Source organism: Mixophyes fleayi, chromosome 2 (genome assembly GCF_038048845.1).
Source record: "Mixophyes fleayi isolate aMixFle1 chromosome 2, aMixFle1.hap1, whole genome shotgun sequence".
Lineage (NCBI taxonomy): Eukaryota > Metazoa > Chordata > Amphibia > Anura > Limnodynastidae > Mixophyes > Mixophyes fleayi.
The window spans coordinates 272,644,399-272,657,410 of record NC_134403.1 but is presented as its reverse complement, the minus strand read 5'-3'; positions in this window follow the sequence as shown (position 1 = coordinate 272,657,410).

Here is a 13,012-nt window from a genome sequence, read left to right as displayed (position 1 = left end):
CAGCTAAAAAGGAGGTCACTTGTGGCAGAGACACCTCCCTACACCCTGATTAGTGCCAATATCTCAGGGTGTCTTCTTCTACTGCTGCCACAAGCACCCATCTGGGCAACGCAACACTAAAGCGAGCCACTGAACATGCATCCCAAGACTCTGCAGATCTACATGGGATTCTCCAAAATGTTATGTCTTTATCTACCAAACAGGACATATTGGACTTGGAGCATGAAATGCAAGAGACAGTTTCTACAGTGGTTTCCAGCATCCATGCAGACATTTAACATATAGCAGCCAGACTCACGTCTCTGGAAGATGAAAGACACTCTAATGAATATGCTGCTAAGTTACAGGAGGTTGTTGCATACCAAGCCTCAGAACTCAGGGATATCCAGGCGAAAATGGAAGATTTAGATAACCGAGGATGCCGAAACAAGCTAGGAATTAGGGGAATACTGGAAGACGCACCACCCCTGGGGATTGTGGATGTCCTCATGAAGATCTTCAATGAGGTGTTGGGACATAATCCATCAACCCGCATCATCTTTGTTAGAGCCCATAAAACTCTATGTCTCAAAGCCCTTGCTACTGAAAAACCAAGAGACATCATTTGCAGATTACACTACCAAACCCAACGAGAAGAGATCCTGAGGAAACTCAGGGACCTGGATAATATTGACTTTAATACACATAAAATTAAAATATTTCAGGATCTCTCCTTGCACACTCTACAACAGAGGTGTTCCCTGAGATCTCTGAATGAGGAGCTCTACAAGCGCAAAATAAAATATCGCTGGGGATCCCCTTCAGTTTGCTCGCCAATCATGATGGGAAACAAGCACTACAGAGAAACCCCCTGGATCTTGAGAATTTCTGCTCAACTTTGGACATTGCCCAGATACCTTTATGAGAATGGCAGGAAAGCTTCACTAAATTCCGACCTCAACCCCTTTCTGAAACAGAAGCATTGGCAGCAAGTGCGTCACTCAAATAGAAGTCCTAGAGATCCTCTGGCCTGTGACCCGTCTGCCACCACGTGAACCGGAGACTGGTTCTATTAATCTGTCTCTTTATTGTTACCCTGAGTAAAATGCTAGGACCTCCAATTTTGGGAGCTTATTTGCAAAGTTAATCCATGTATATACTTGTTCAAGTCTTATAGTGTAGATGTATCATGGCCCTGCAGATAGTATTCCATTCTAACATTTGGGAAGTTTCCCATGACTGTAATACTGCAGTTTAAAGTAGTGTCTGCTTTCATGTGATATCTCACTTTTAATACTAAATGTATACCTTGGTTACGCAACACTAATTGTTATCTAATTTCATTTATGTCATTTCTATTCAGTTTCAGTCTATATAATAGACTTTGTTTGGTGACATGTTGAGGGGGGCGGCAGTCACCATACCCTCGTTCATTACACTGCTTGATTTTTCATTCCTGTAAATATGTACTTGCTTCATCTCTACATGGTCCTCAGGTGCGGTACTTTGTACTTGTTTTCATGTTTGGCTTGTTCCTTTGTCAAATTTCTCCTCCTATTTCTTATTTTTCAGAGCCTCTTCACACTATGCTCCTTTCTACCTCACTTCTCCCCTGCTCCGCCTCTCCCACCTTCAGATTCCTCCTGGCCCACAACTATGCTTTTTAGAGATCCCCTCTAACTGATGATGCCAGCAAGTAACGTTTCAGGGAACCCTTCAACTTTAGGACACCCCCTCCCAATATATTCCATTAATGCTAATGGCTTGTCCCTGAAAAACGGACACATGAGGTATTTATTTAAGAGACTCACTTTAAACTAGATTCAGCACCACTTTTATGGAGTCAACATTACCCTCATGCCTTTTATAGCAATAACCCTGTAGGGAAAACAAAAAGTTTTGCAGTTTTACTCTACAAGTCTCTACAACTCTCTGGTGTATCTCATCACTCCTTTGACGAGAGCAGAAGGCTACTTGTGAAATGTAAGATCTTCCATCACCAAGTTACATTTATCAATGTTTATGTTCAAATATAAACCAGGCAGCATTCCTGGCAGCGACACTGGATTATCTGGAACCCCGTCTGGAAGGTGTAATAGTGTTCGATGGAGACTTGAATTGGACTTTAGATCTGGCCTTGGACACCTTGGGTGGGGCATCGAGATATCTGGATACTGTGTATCACAATGTAAGATGCATTCTCCATGACTTCCAGCTGTCAGACTCTTGACTCCTTTTATTCACTACCCCACACTGCTTACTCCAGACTAGTAAGTCACTGGTTAGTCACAGGCACCAACACATGATTCGACAGACAGACATCAGCCAAATATCTTGGCCAGACCATGTCCCAGTGTCCCTTAGCATGCATATCCCTCTTACCAACCCGAAACAATGGATGTGGAGACTTAATGAGTCCCTCATGTATGATACTTACTGCGAAGACCAAATTGGTACTGCTATAGAAGATTACACCACTTATAATGACTCTGCTGAAATGTCCAATGTGACCATCTGGGAGGCTCACAAATGTGTCTTGAGCGACAAGATCATCCAATTAGGGTTGACGGTCAAGCAAGAAAAAAATATTCTAAAAGCCAACTTTTTACTTAAAATCAGAGACTTGGAAACTACCTATAAATCCTCTCTGACAGAGGGAATGCTGCAGGAATTGACGGAAGCTAGGAATGACCTTAATAAATTCTTGGGTGACAAAATGAAATTGGCATATGATAGGTGCAGGCACAAATCTTTCCAATGGGGAAACAAACCCTGCAAAATGTTAGCTCGGGCATTAAAAGACCAATATGAGTCCTCTTTTATCCAGTCGATAAAGGATGCAAAGGGGAGGGAGAGCCATCTGACTTGGAATATAGCTTCAGCATTCCACGTCTCATACATCGAGATCTTAGCCGCACTTACCTCATCCGCCGCTGACATATAATGGCTACCTGGGTCCCTTATGGTCGTCTGCAGCATTCCCATCCTCTACACCTCCGTTTGTAAACAAACACATGTTTGTTCTGCTGCATGGGTGCGGCCATATTGGATGCAGTCAGGTGATCTTTCCAGACCAGCCAGATTCAGTAGCTGTGATCACATGAACTGTACAGCCAATAGTTGTTGGTGACACCCTATTTAAACCTGCTGCTGTGATCTGTTCATTGCCAGAACAACACACTTCTCTCCAGAGGATAGTTCTTGGCTCTAGTGTTCCTTTCAGCATTACCAAGTGCTCTGTGCCCATCAGCATTACCAAGTGCTATGTTCCTGTCAGCATTACCAAGTGCTCTGTTCCTGTCAGCATTACCAAGTGTTCTGTTCCTGTCAGCATTTCCAGACTGCTCATTCCCCTGGTATATTCTACATTCAGCAAGAACATGAGCAGGAAGATCATCCAGGCTGCTAGGTTCTGTTTCAGTCCTGCTCCAGCTAGTCCCAAGGGTCTTGAATCGGATCAAGAAATACAGACGACCGTGAAAGTTTCTTATGGCCTACACCCTAGGGTACTCCACTTCCTACAGCCTCAGTACCTGCCTCTGAAGTCTTCCTAAAGAATTTTTCAGGCCACTGGCGCCAGGTACGGGAATCTCTACTTAAAGGATGCCAATGCTACAAAATTCAGGCCGACAAAAAGCGACGAACCATTCCAAGCTTGAAACCTGGAGACAGAGTCTGGCTGTCTACTCGCAATCTACGCCTCAGTGTTCCATCTATGAAATTCTCTCCTCGCTTTATTGGACCATTTAACATCTTCCGGGTCATCAAGCCAGTGTCCTGCAAATTACATTTACCATCTTACCTCAAGGTACCCAACTCCTTCCATATCTCTCTCTTAAAACTACTGGTACTAAATCGGTTTTATACACCCAAATTGGTTCCTCCTGAAGTGCAGACTGAACATGGTGATGAATATGAAATTAAAGAAATCTTGGACTCTCGGCTTCGACATAAGAGCTAACAATATCTAGTCAACTGGAAGGGCTATGGTCCAGAAGAGAGGGCCTGGATCAAACCTTCTGATGTTCACGCTCCATCTCTCATCAAAAAATGTCACCGTAACTTTCCAACTAAGCCCAAATCTAAGTGTCCAGTGGCCACTCGTAAGGGAGGGGGTACTGTCACACATCGGGATCTTAGCCGCACTTATCTCATCCGCCACTGTCATATCACGGCTACCTGGGTCCCTTATGGTCATCTGCAGCATTCCCGTCCTCCACACCTCTGGTTGTAAACAAACACATAGGGGCATATTCAATTGTCGGCGGGATTGCTGTAAATCCCGTGGTCCGCGCAGGATTACCGTTATTACGGTAATCATGCGCGGAAAAAACGTTAATACAGTAATTTACTAGCTGGATTTCAGCTCTCAGCTCCCTGAGCCGCGAGCTGAAATCCAGCTACAAATTACCGTATTAACTGTAGTTGTTTTTCCGCGGCGCAGATAAACAACAATTGAATATGCCCCATACTGTTTGTTCTGCTGCATGGGCGCAGCCATCTTGGATGCAGTCAGGTGATCTTTCCAGAACAACCAGATTCAGTAGCTGTGATCACATGAACTGTACAGCCAATAGTTGTTGGTGACATCCTATTTAAACCTGCTGTGGTGATCTGTTCATTGCCAGAACAACACACTTCTCTCCAGAGGATAGTTCTTGGCTCTAGTGTTCCTGTCAGCATTACCAAGTGCTCTGTTCTTGTCAGCATTACCAAGTGCTCTGTTCCTGTCAGCATTACTAAGTGCTCTGTTCCTGTCAGCAGTTCCAGACTGCTCATTCCCCTGCTATATTCTACCTTCAGCAAGAACATGAGCAGGAAGATCATCCAGGCTGCTAGGTTCTGTTTCAGTCCTGCTCCAGCTAGTTCCAAGGGTCCTGCATCGGATCAAGAAATACAGACGACCGTGACACCATGCCTACTACTCTGGGCTATATAACATTGCGAGTTCTTCCCCTCTGGTAGACTCCAGTTTAAAACGGGATTGAATTAGAGAATACTTTCAGAGATGCAACTTCCCTACGCTTTCAGAACTGGACAGGGACATGCTAGACCAACCTTTTACCTTACAGGAACTAGAAGAGGCCGTTGCCTCTACACCATCTGGTAAGAGCCCAGGGCCAGATGGGTTTACTATTGACTATTATAAAATGTTTGGCCAGGTGTTAAATTCCCTTCTTATGTGGGCTATGAATCAGATTTATGACAAGTCTAGATTCTCTTTTCAGTCATTCGAAGCACACATTACAATTATCCCTAAAGATGAAAAGGACCCCTCCCTGTGCTCCAGTTATCGTCTGATCTCCTTATTAAGCATAGACCAAAAACTTTTTGTGAAAATGACGGTAAATTGCCTGAAAACAATCCTGTCAGGCCTATTATACAGCGACCAAGTAAACTTTGTCCAGGACCGTGAGGTGCGGGACAACACCACAAAGATTATCAACTTTATGCATCTGATAGAGGGAGGGCACTCAATTACCCTTTTGTTTTCCACCGATGCTGAAAAGGCCTTTGACAGGGTGGACTGGCAATTTCTAGAAGGCGTACTGGATCATATGGCATTGGGGCCAATCTGTTTTCACAGAATCCTTTCCCTTTACAAAAAACCCACAACGCGTATTAAGATCAATGGCTCTCTCCAACTCATTTTCCATTTACAAAGGCATCCGCTGTCCCCGTTGATCTTTGTACAAAACATAGAGGCTCTGGCTCGGTCGATGAGGAACAATTTGAAAAATTTTGGACACTGTTCAATTTTAAAATTAACTTCACCAAATCTATGGCTCTGAATCTCTCCATCCCACCTGTCAAGATGAGAGCATACATCTGATATGATGAAATAAAATATCGGATGTCCGGACCCAAATAAAACATTGCATTGATACATAAATGAACCAGATTTTTAACTCAGATAAATGTTCGTCCAAATGTTTTTAAACAAGGAAACAATTCGCCCGGTAGGAGGTAATTAAGCCAGGCAAACCCTTTGTGAGGCCACCAGTTTAAGATATGCAGATCACAGACATCCATTGTTTTTGATTATGTATTCCACTAGCTAATTGACTTCCTTTCAATAGATATTGTAAACACAAACTAACCACTACGTGTAAATTAGAGAACCATATGCCTAGGTGATAATCTTGGAGACTCCTGTAAAACCTGTAGGCTCTTTATGCAGGTATATAGAAATATAAACTTGAAAGGAAATGCCTTAATTTTTCATATTTTGGGAAATCCATTTGCCACTCCGTACTGAGGGGCAAAAATCACACCAGGGTTGTGAATGTCAGGTACGAGAGGTATCTGGGAACAGCTAAAATCACATATCTTTGGAAAAGGTATATCACATTGTCAAAAGGTCATCATGTTTGGTATCAAAAGATGGACAGAGTCATAGGGGATTTATTAATGATAAAATTGGATCGATGTATTGCTCTACAGAGAAAATAGATCACATAGTAGAATTGGTTAGTAAATCAGGCAACTTGCAAATGGTGATTGAAAACGTGTCACAGGCCACAAACCCCCGATTAGCATTAAACGCTGCCCCTGTGAAGACCATCCCATTTCATGTTGCTTAAAAACCTGTGTTTTGAATGGACCAACTGTCAGCTTCTTGGGGGTCAATCTAATTGAAGGACTATCCATCTTTTCCGCCTGTCCCAGGCATACAGATTATTATATGTAAGTGATGCTCTGTACTTTCATCCCATTTGTTTTTATAACTGTTTGCTATTTTTTACTGTCAAATCTTTATCTAACTGTTTTTTTTAAACTCTGTAAGCATTGTACTTTTTGTATAGTAAATCTAAAATGTAATAGTTCTGTCCTTATTGCTCTAAACAAATTCATTGCCTGTTTAGAAGAGACAGATTGCTTGGCTGGATTAACACTTTAGAAACCAGTGTGTGAATGGTTAACTGTTTAGCTACCAGGGCACAGAGTGTGCACAATTGGGTGATTAAGTCATAGGTTTGCTACGGGCCTTATATGTTGCTGGTGGCAGTTGCTGAGAAGTGTGAAGCGTGCATCTGTGTTGGGAAGGGACCAGTAAAATCTGTAGCTTTAGAGAAAGTGGTGAGTGTGAGATTTGGGGTTGGAATCCTGTGTTCCCTTACAGTAAGCTTCCAAGTGACAAGTGCGCAGAGGGCGGTTTGTGACAGATAAAGGGGTTCAGGAGCGGTTTACTGACAAAATAGAGGTGATATGTTGTATGACTGTTGGAATATATGATAAGATATCTAATCAGGGAGTATCTAGAGGGGCTTATTCTTGATACCACTTGTAGAGGGCCTTAGATGCTCCTGCCCCTTCACCTGGTACTCCTCTCAAATTAAATAACTAGTAGTGTTGCTGCCAAAAGATCTCTCCACCTTGTATAAAATCAATTTTGTGCCATTAATTCCTGAATTTCAGGCGGAATTTGGTCTCCCGGGCTTCTCTTGGCTAGGGAAGATAAATATAATCAAAATGAACATTCTTCCAAAGATTTTATACCTTCTCCAAACTCATCCAATACATATTCCCTCTAGGTTCTTCCTAGATCTACAAAAACTAGTTTGCGAGTTTGTTTTTGCGGGTAAACCCCCTACGTTTCGCCATGACATTTTGTATAAGCGGAAGACACAGGGGATCTTTAGCTCCACCACTTCGCTAAATATTATCAGGCTGTACTCCTTAATAGAGTAATTAAGTGGGCTAGAGCAGAACTTTCTAAGCAGTGGATTTGTATTGAGGGACAGGTGATGGGGATCTCTACAACCATATTCCCCTGGCTACCCAAGATTGCACACACCATACATCCCACCATTGGCCCTACTCTCCAATGCTTGGCCAGGCTCCAAACCTTGACATTTATTTCTTCCCCTTTATCGCCTCTCATCCTCCTGACTGCTAATTCTGACCTTACATTTGGACTCTTACCAAGGGCCTTTAAAACTTGGTCCACAGACAAGACATTCAGAAGGAGCCAGCTGGTAGCTAGTGGACGAGTACGTGCCTTTTCTCTATTGCAGAGCAAGCTGGGCTTGCCTGCCTCTGAGTTTTGGCTATACCTGCAGGTTAGACAATATTCACACTCAAGAGATGGTATGGAAGGTGCAGACAGGAATATGACTAGTTTTGAGGAGTTGTGGTGCATCTCCGCCGAACCTAAAAATACTATCTCAACGATTTGCCAACTGCTCATTGTTAACCTATACCCCACGCTACCTGGCTACGTTGGTGCCTGGAACAGAGAGTTGGGGAGACAAACTTCTGAACAATTTTGGGCCAAATCTTTTCAATATATTATGGCGAGCTCCTCTAGCCTTTCTGTTGTGGAGAAGCAGTATAAGGTCCTTTCTTGCTGGTACAGGTGCCCCTCCTAGCTTAGCAGAATGCAGCCGGGTGTCTTGATATCATATTGGATATGTGGCTATGGGCTGCGAACTGCCTTTCATATATGGTGGTTGTGCCCTGTGATAGCGTCATTTTGGCGCAATGTGAAAACAATTACAGAGGAAATCATAGGTACCTCAGCCCGGAAGGACCAGACTGGTTATTCGGAGCCTCAAATGCCCCTATTTCTCAGGACAAAAAATCCCTACTTCGACAACTAAGTAACGCCGCCTTAGTAGTCATACCAATCCATTGGCGGTCTCCTGTACCCCTTGACATACGTGAGTGGTTCAGACGGATAGACCTTTATAGGCTTATGGATGACATGACCCTCTCTGGGCAAAAGAAAGTCACTGAATACGCAGCAATATGACTATGATTTGAATTTAAGGAATCCCTGTCTTACCGCTCCCTTATGGACACAGGCTAGTCATTTTCTGGTGATGCTAAATGTGGATAGATGCATGGGAGAGTGGGCATCCAGCACATCTACCTTCAGGACACTTTTCCCTTTATGTGGGGTCAATATACCTTGAGATATCTCCCCTTACCTCTCCCCCCTCCCCTCCATCTGCCCCCTTTATTTTCTAGCTAACTTCTTTCTGTTCTTTCTTTATTTGTTTACATCTTCCCATATATATGGAGATGGAAAAATGTGCCAAGGAGAGGTAAACTGAAATTTATTTTAAAATATAAGATAATAGTTCTTCTCAAAGTAGAAAAAAATTGAAAGAAAAATGTAGTAATGTTTTATTCTTGATGCATTCCTGTGGTAAAGGCTGAAGACAATGAGTCATTCTCAGGTGGGCGCTTGCGGATAAGCACATAGGCAAGAAAAGGATAGAGACAGGTGCAGGTGTGACACCCTCACCCCCTCCCTCCATATTTTTCCTCAATGCTCTTTCACGCCTCTGCTATATGGTTCTGATGTTAATAAGATTTAAAAAAGACACAAAAGATTGTTGTGACATGTTTAAAAAGTCAAGGGGAGCTGAGTTTTGTAAACATGCATACATTAACATTGCTGGGGGTGAAGGAAGGTGGATTTTAAAGTAAGGGCAAATAAATTTTACCTTTAGCCAGTTATGGCAGATGAGGGGGCACTTTCAGCTTATTAGCTTAGTGAGGCCTGAACCCTTAATCAGGCCCTGCAGATAAGACAATCAACCTTCTGAGTGAAAAGCAAACAAACAATATGAATAGAATATGGAAGACAAATAAAAGACACTATAATAATACAAACTGTGCTTTATCCTAACCAGGGCTGGATTAAGGGAAGGAAGGCCCCCGGGCTAAGGATACTGTGAGGGCCCCCCCACCATGAGCCCCCCTTCCTCGTGAACTTACCTCCTTCCGTTGTTCCACTACCTGTAGCAATTACGCAGTAAGTCCTACAGTGACAGCAGGCAGTTAACAACATAACATTTGCTGTTACCTGCCTACCATTTTCCTTGAACAAGTAACAGTCAGAGACCCAATAAATATCGTCGGGCCCCACAGCTGCCCGAGGCCCCTGGGCTGTAGCCCCTTTAGCCCTATTGTTAATCCGGCTCTGATCCTAACATGCATCTTTTATATTCCCGGCAACCAAATCATTTAATGCTAGTAATCACGTCATTTGGCCACATCGCCTAAATGACATCACACTTTTTAAGCCTATTACAGTAGGGAGTGGGGCCACAATGACACGTATCTCACAACCTAAGCCCCACACCCCACCACTGAAGTAATAAGGGGCCAGGAACCGGGAGGTTGCTCTGCTCTCCCAGGAGTCCGGGAGGATTCCCAGAAATTCGGGAGTCTCCTGGACATTTTGGGAGAGTAGGCAACTATGTATTTAGTTGTAAGGACATCCTTATGTCTATCTCAAGCTTGTTTAAATTGCTCTACTATATGAGCCTCTACCTTCTCTGTTGGGAGGCTATTCCACATAATTATTAGCTGCATTAAAAGTATTATAATTATTGCTAATATTATTAATATCATAGATTTAGCACCTAATAGTAGGGAAATCAGGACATAAATAAAACAGGGACATACAAGGTAGACAGAATAAATGCAGACATGAAATCAAAGGGTATGGAGGACCCTGCTCATTAGAGAGCTTACATTCTAAGTGGAAGAGAACACAGCTGAAATAAGAGGAACAAATGTGGCTCAGAGTAGAGATTGGTATAGTTGTGAGGGTGCAGTTGTCACGCTCTAGGGTCTAGAAAAACCAATATGATCTGCTTGAGTTGATGCTACCCTCCAAGAGGTGCAGAGTCTAATGGAGAGGGAGGTATTGACCCAAGAATCCCGCAAGGGAGTTTGGACTTTTCGGGTCCCTAACCGCAGGGCGAGACCGACAGGAGAACCAAGTCACAGGAGTAAGATGGTTGCTGATAGGAGTAATAATGAGGAATATATTCTGGAGGGAGATGAGGCACAGTGGTCCTGTGGAGCTTGGAGGCCCCTAGGGTCAGGATCATGAGGAAGTGCGATGGTCTGCAGGCAACTAGCGCACCCTGCAGCAGGATGATGCTGTAACACTGGAGAGCTGGGAAAAGGAATAGATGGTAACACTCTGCAACCAGATGACGCTGTAACACCGGAGAGCTGGAAGCAGGTAAATGTGGTAACACTCTGCAGCAGGATAGCATTGAAACATCGATAATCTGAAAGCGGGTATTGGTGATAGTACTCAGCAGCAGCAGGAGAACAGGAGCCAGACTGGAACACGTCTAGACAGCGGAGGAGACCTGAAGATCTGGCACTGAGGTAAGGAGACATGCGCTTTAAATAGACAGGGCTGGCAGGTAATCAATCTTGTGAATCGAATGAGTTTTGTAAATGGCTGATTTGCACATGCGCAGTTCAGACAGGCAAGATGTCGCACACAGCAAGCCATGGGTACCCACTGAGAGAGGAGAGTGGCGGTCAGAGGTAGGTGGAAGCACCAAACCCTAAACAGGTGGTCAGCAGGTCCTGTGCCTGACAGCAGTAATGTGAATAGTATTATTGGGGATAAGGTCACCTCTAAACAAAGAGATGGGTTTTCAAAGAGCGCCTAAACATTTGAAGGCTGTGGGAAAGTCTGATTGAGTATTATTAAAGTAATTTTATCGTTTTAAAATAAGCATTGCCCAATCAATTGTATGTGTGTCCAAAGCACAAAGTGATTTATTTTTAACAGATGTAAATAGTCAACAATTCAATACATTATTATATCATGATAAAGTACAGTACAGCACAGCCAATACCAAATGATAAGTACATACCAATGCAATCGCTTGCGCACCCACGGGACCCGATGGACAATATTCTGTATAGAATATTGTGTCAGAGTTGACTGAGCCCCAGTGAGATGCAGCTAATATATATACAGTCAGTGTTTCATTGTGAACAATAGAGATGACGTAGATTGTTTCTATAGGTCCAGACGTTGGGTGGGTCCAGGCCAGACAGGTAATAGGTTGATTCAATCTAAGGAATCCAAAGGTGGGGGTCTTCTCTCCAGGGGGTCTGCTCCTTTTCATGGCCAGTATCATACAAAGGTTTTACTCTCTAATATCAATAACTAAAGTATGCAATGTGCGATCTCTTCGCCGACTGCACCGGACATATGCTGATGATTAGGGCTTCAATATGATATCAGGCATGACACCTCTCCTATTACCTAAACCTTTAATAACACTACAATGTACATATAATCAACATATATATATATATATATATATATATATATATATATATATATATATATATATATCTCTATATATATATATATATATATATATATATATAGACTAATAATAAACCGAATACTATCTGCTCCTGAATTACAGTGTAACAGAACCAATATGAAATTATATAAATAACTAACTGTTGTAATGCGAGTGTGTGTGTGCGTATTTTACCGTGCGAACGCACCACGTCACGTAACATGTGGCGTACGCTTCGCAATACGCACGGCAAACCAATATTAAACCAATATACTATCGTTCATCCAATTATACGACTTCAACAGTATGTTAGGGAATTCCATGAGCGGAGAGCATCATGGGAGAAGTCTTGTAGGCAGGAGTGAGATTTGGATACCAGAGATGAGGCAAGGTGCAATTCAAAGGTAGGTATAAGTGGGCGAGTGGGAGAGTATTTTGATATGAGATTTGAGATGTATGCATACTGTGTATGCACAAAGCACTGTGATTCTATTGAGGCTCATTACATAAAGATCCTTACAAAACCAAAATATGAAGAATGGGGAGGGAGGTGGTTTCAGTGTGATCTAGTACTAGTAGAGCGCTAGCTACACCCCAACAGTAGGTTGGTCACACCCACTTGGCAAATGTCACTCCCACTTAGATGGGGGGCACCGGTGCCCTGTTTCGCCCAGGGCACTAAAATGTCTAGCTACGGCATTGCAGCTTAGTGCTGGTTCCATTAAAATCAGGGGGACCCCATGCTTTTTATCCCTCTGATTTTGCTTGTACCAGCACTAGGATGGCAGCACTAGGCTTAATCTGATTGTGGGGAGCCAGCTGCCAGGACCAGTTTTTGGTTTTATCAGTGTTTTTATTTCTCTGTTGTAAATGTATTGTGCCGGCATTGCTCGTTTAAAGTAGATATAGTGACTGCTGAGATTACTATTGTCGGCAATCACAATGTC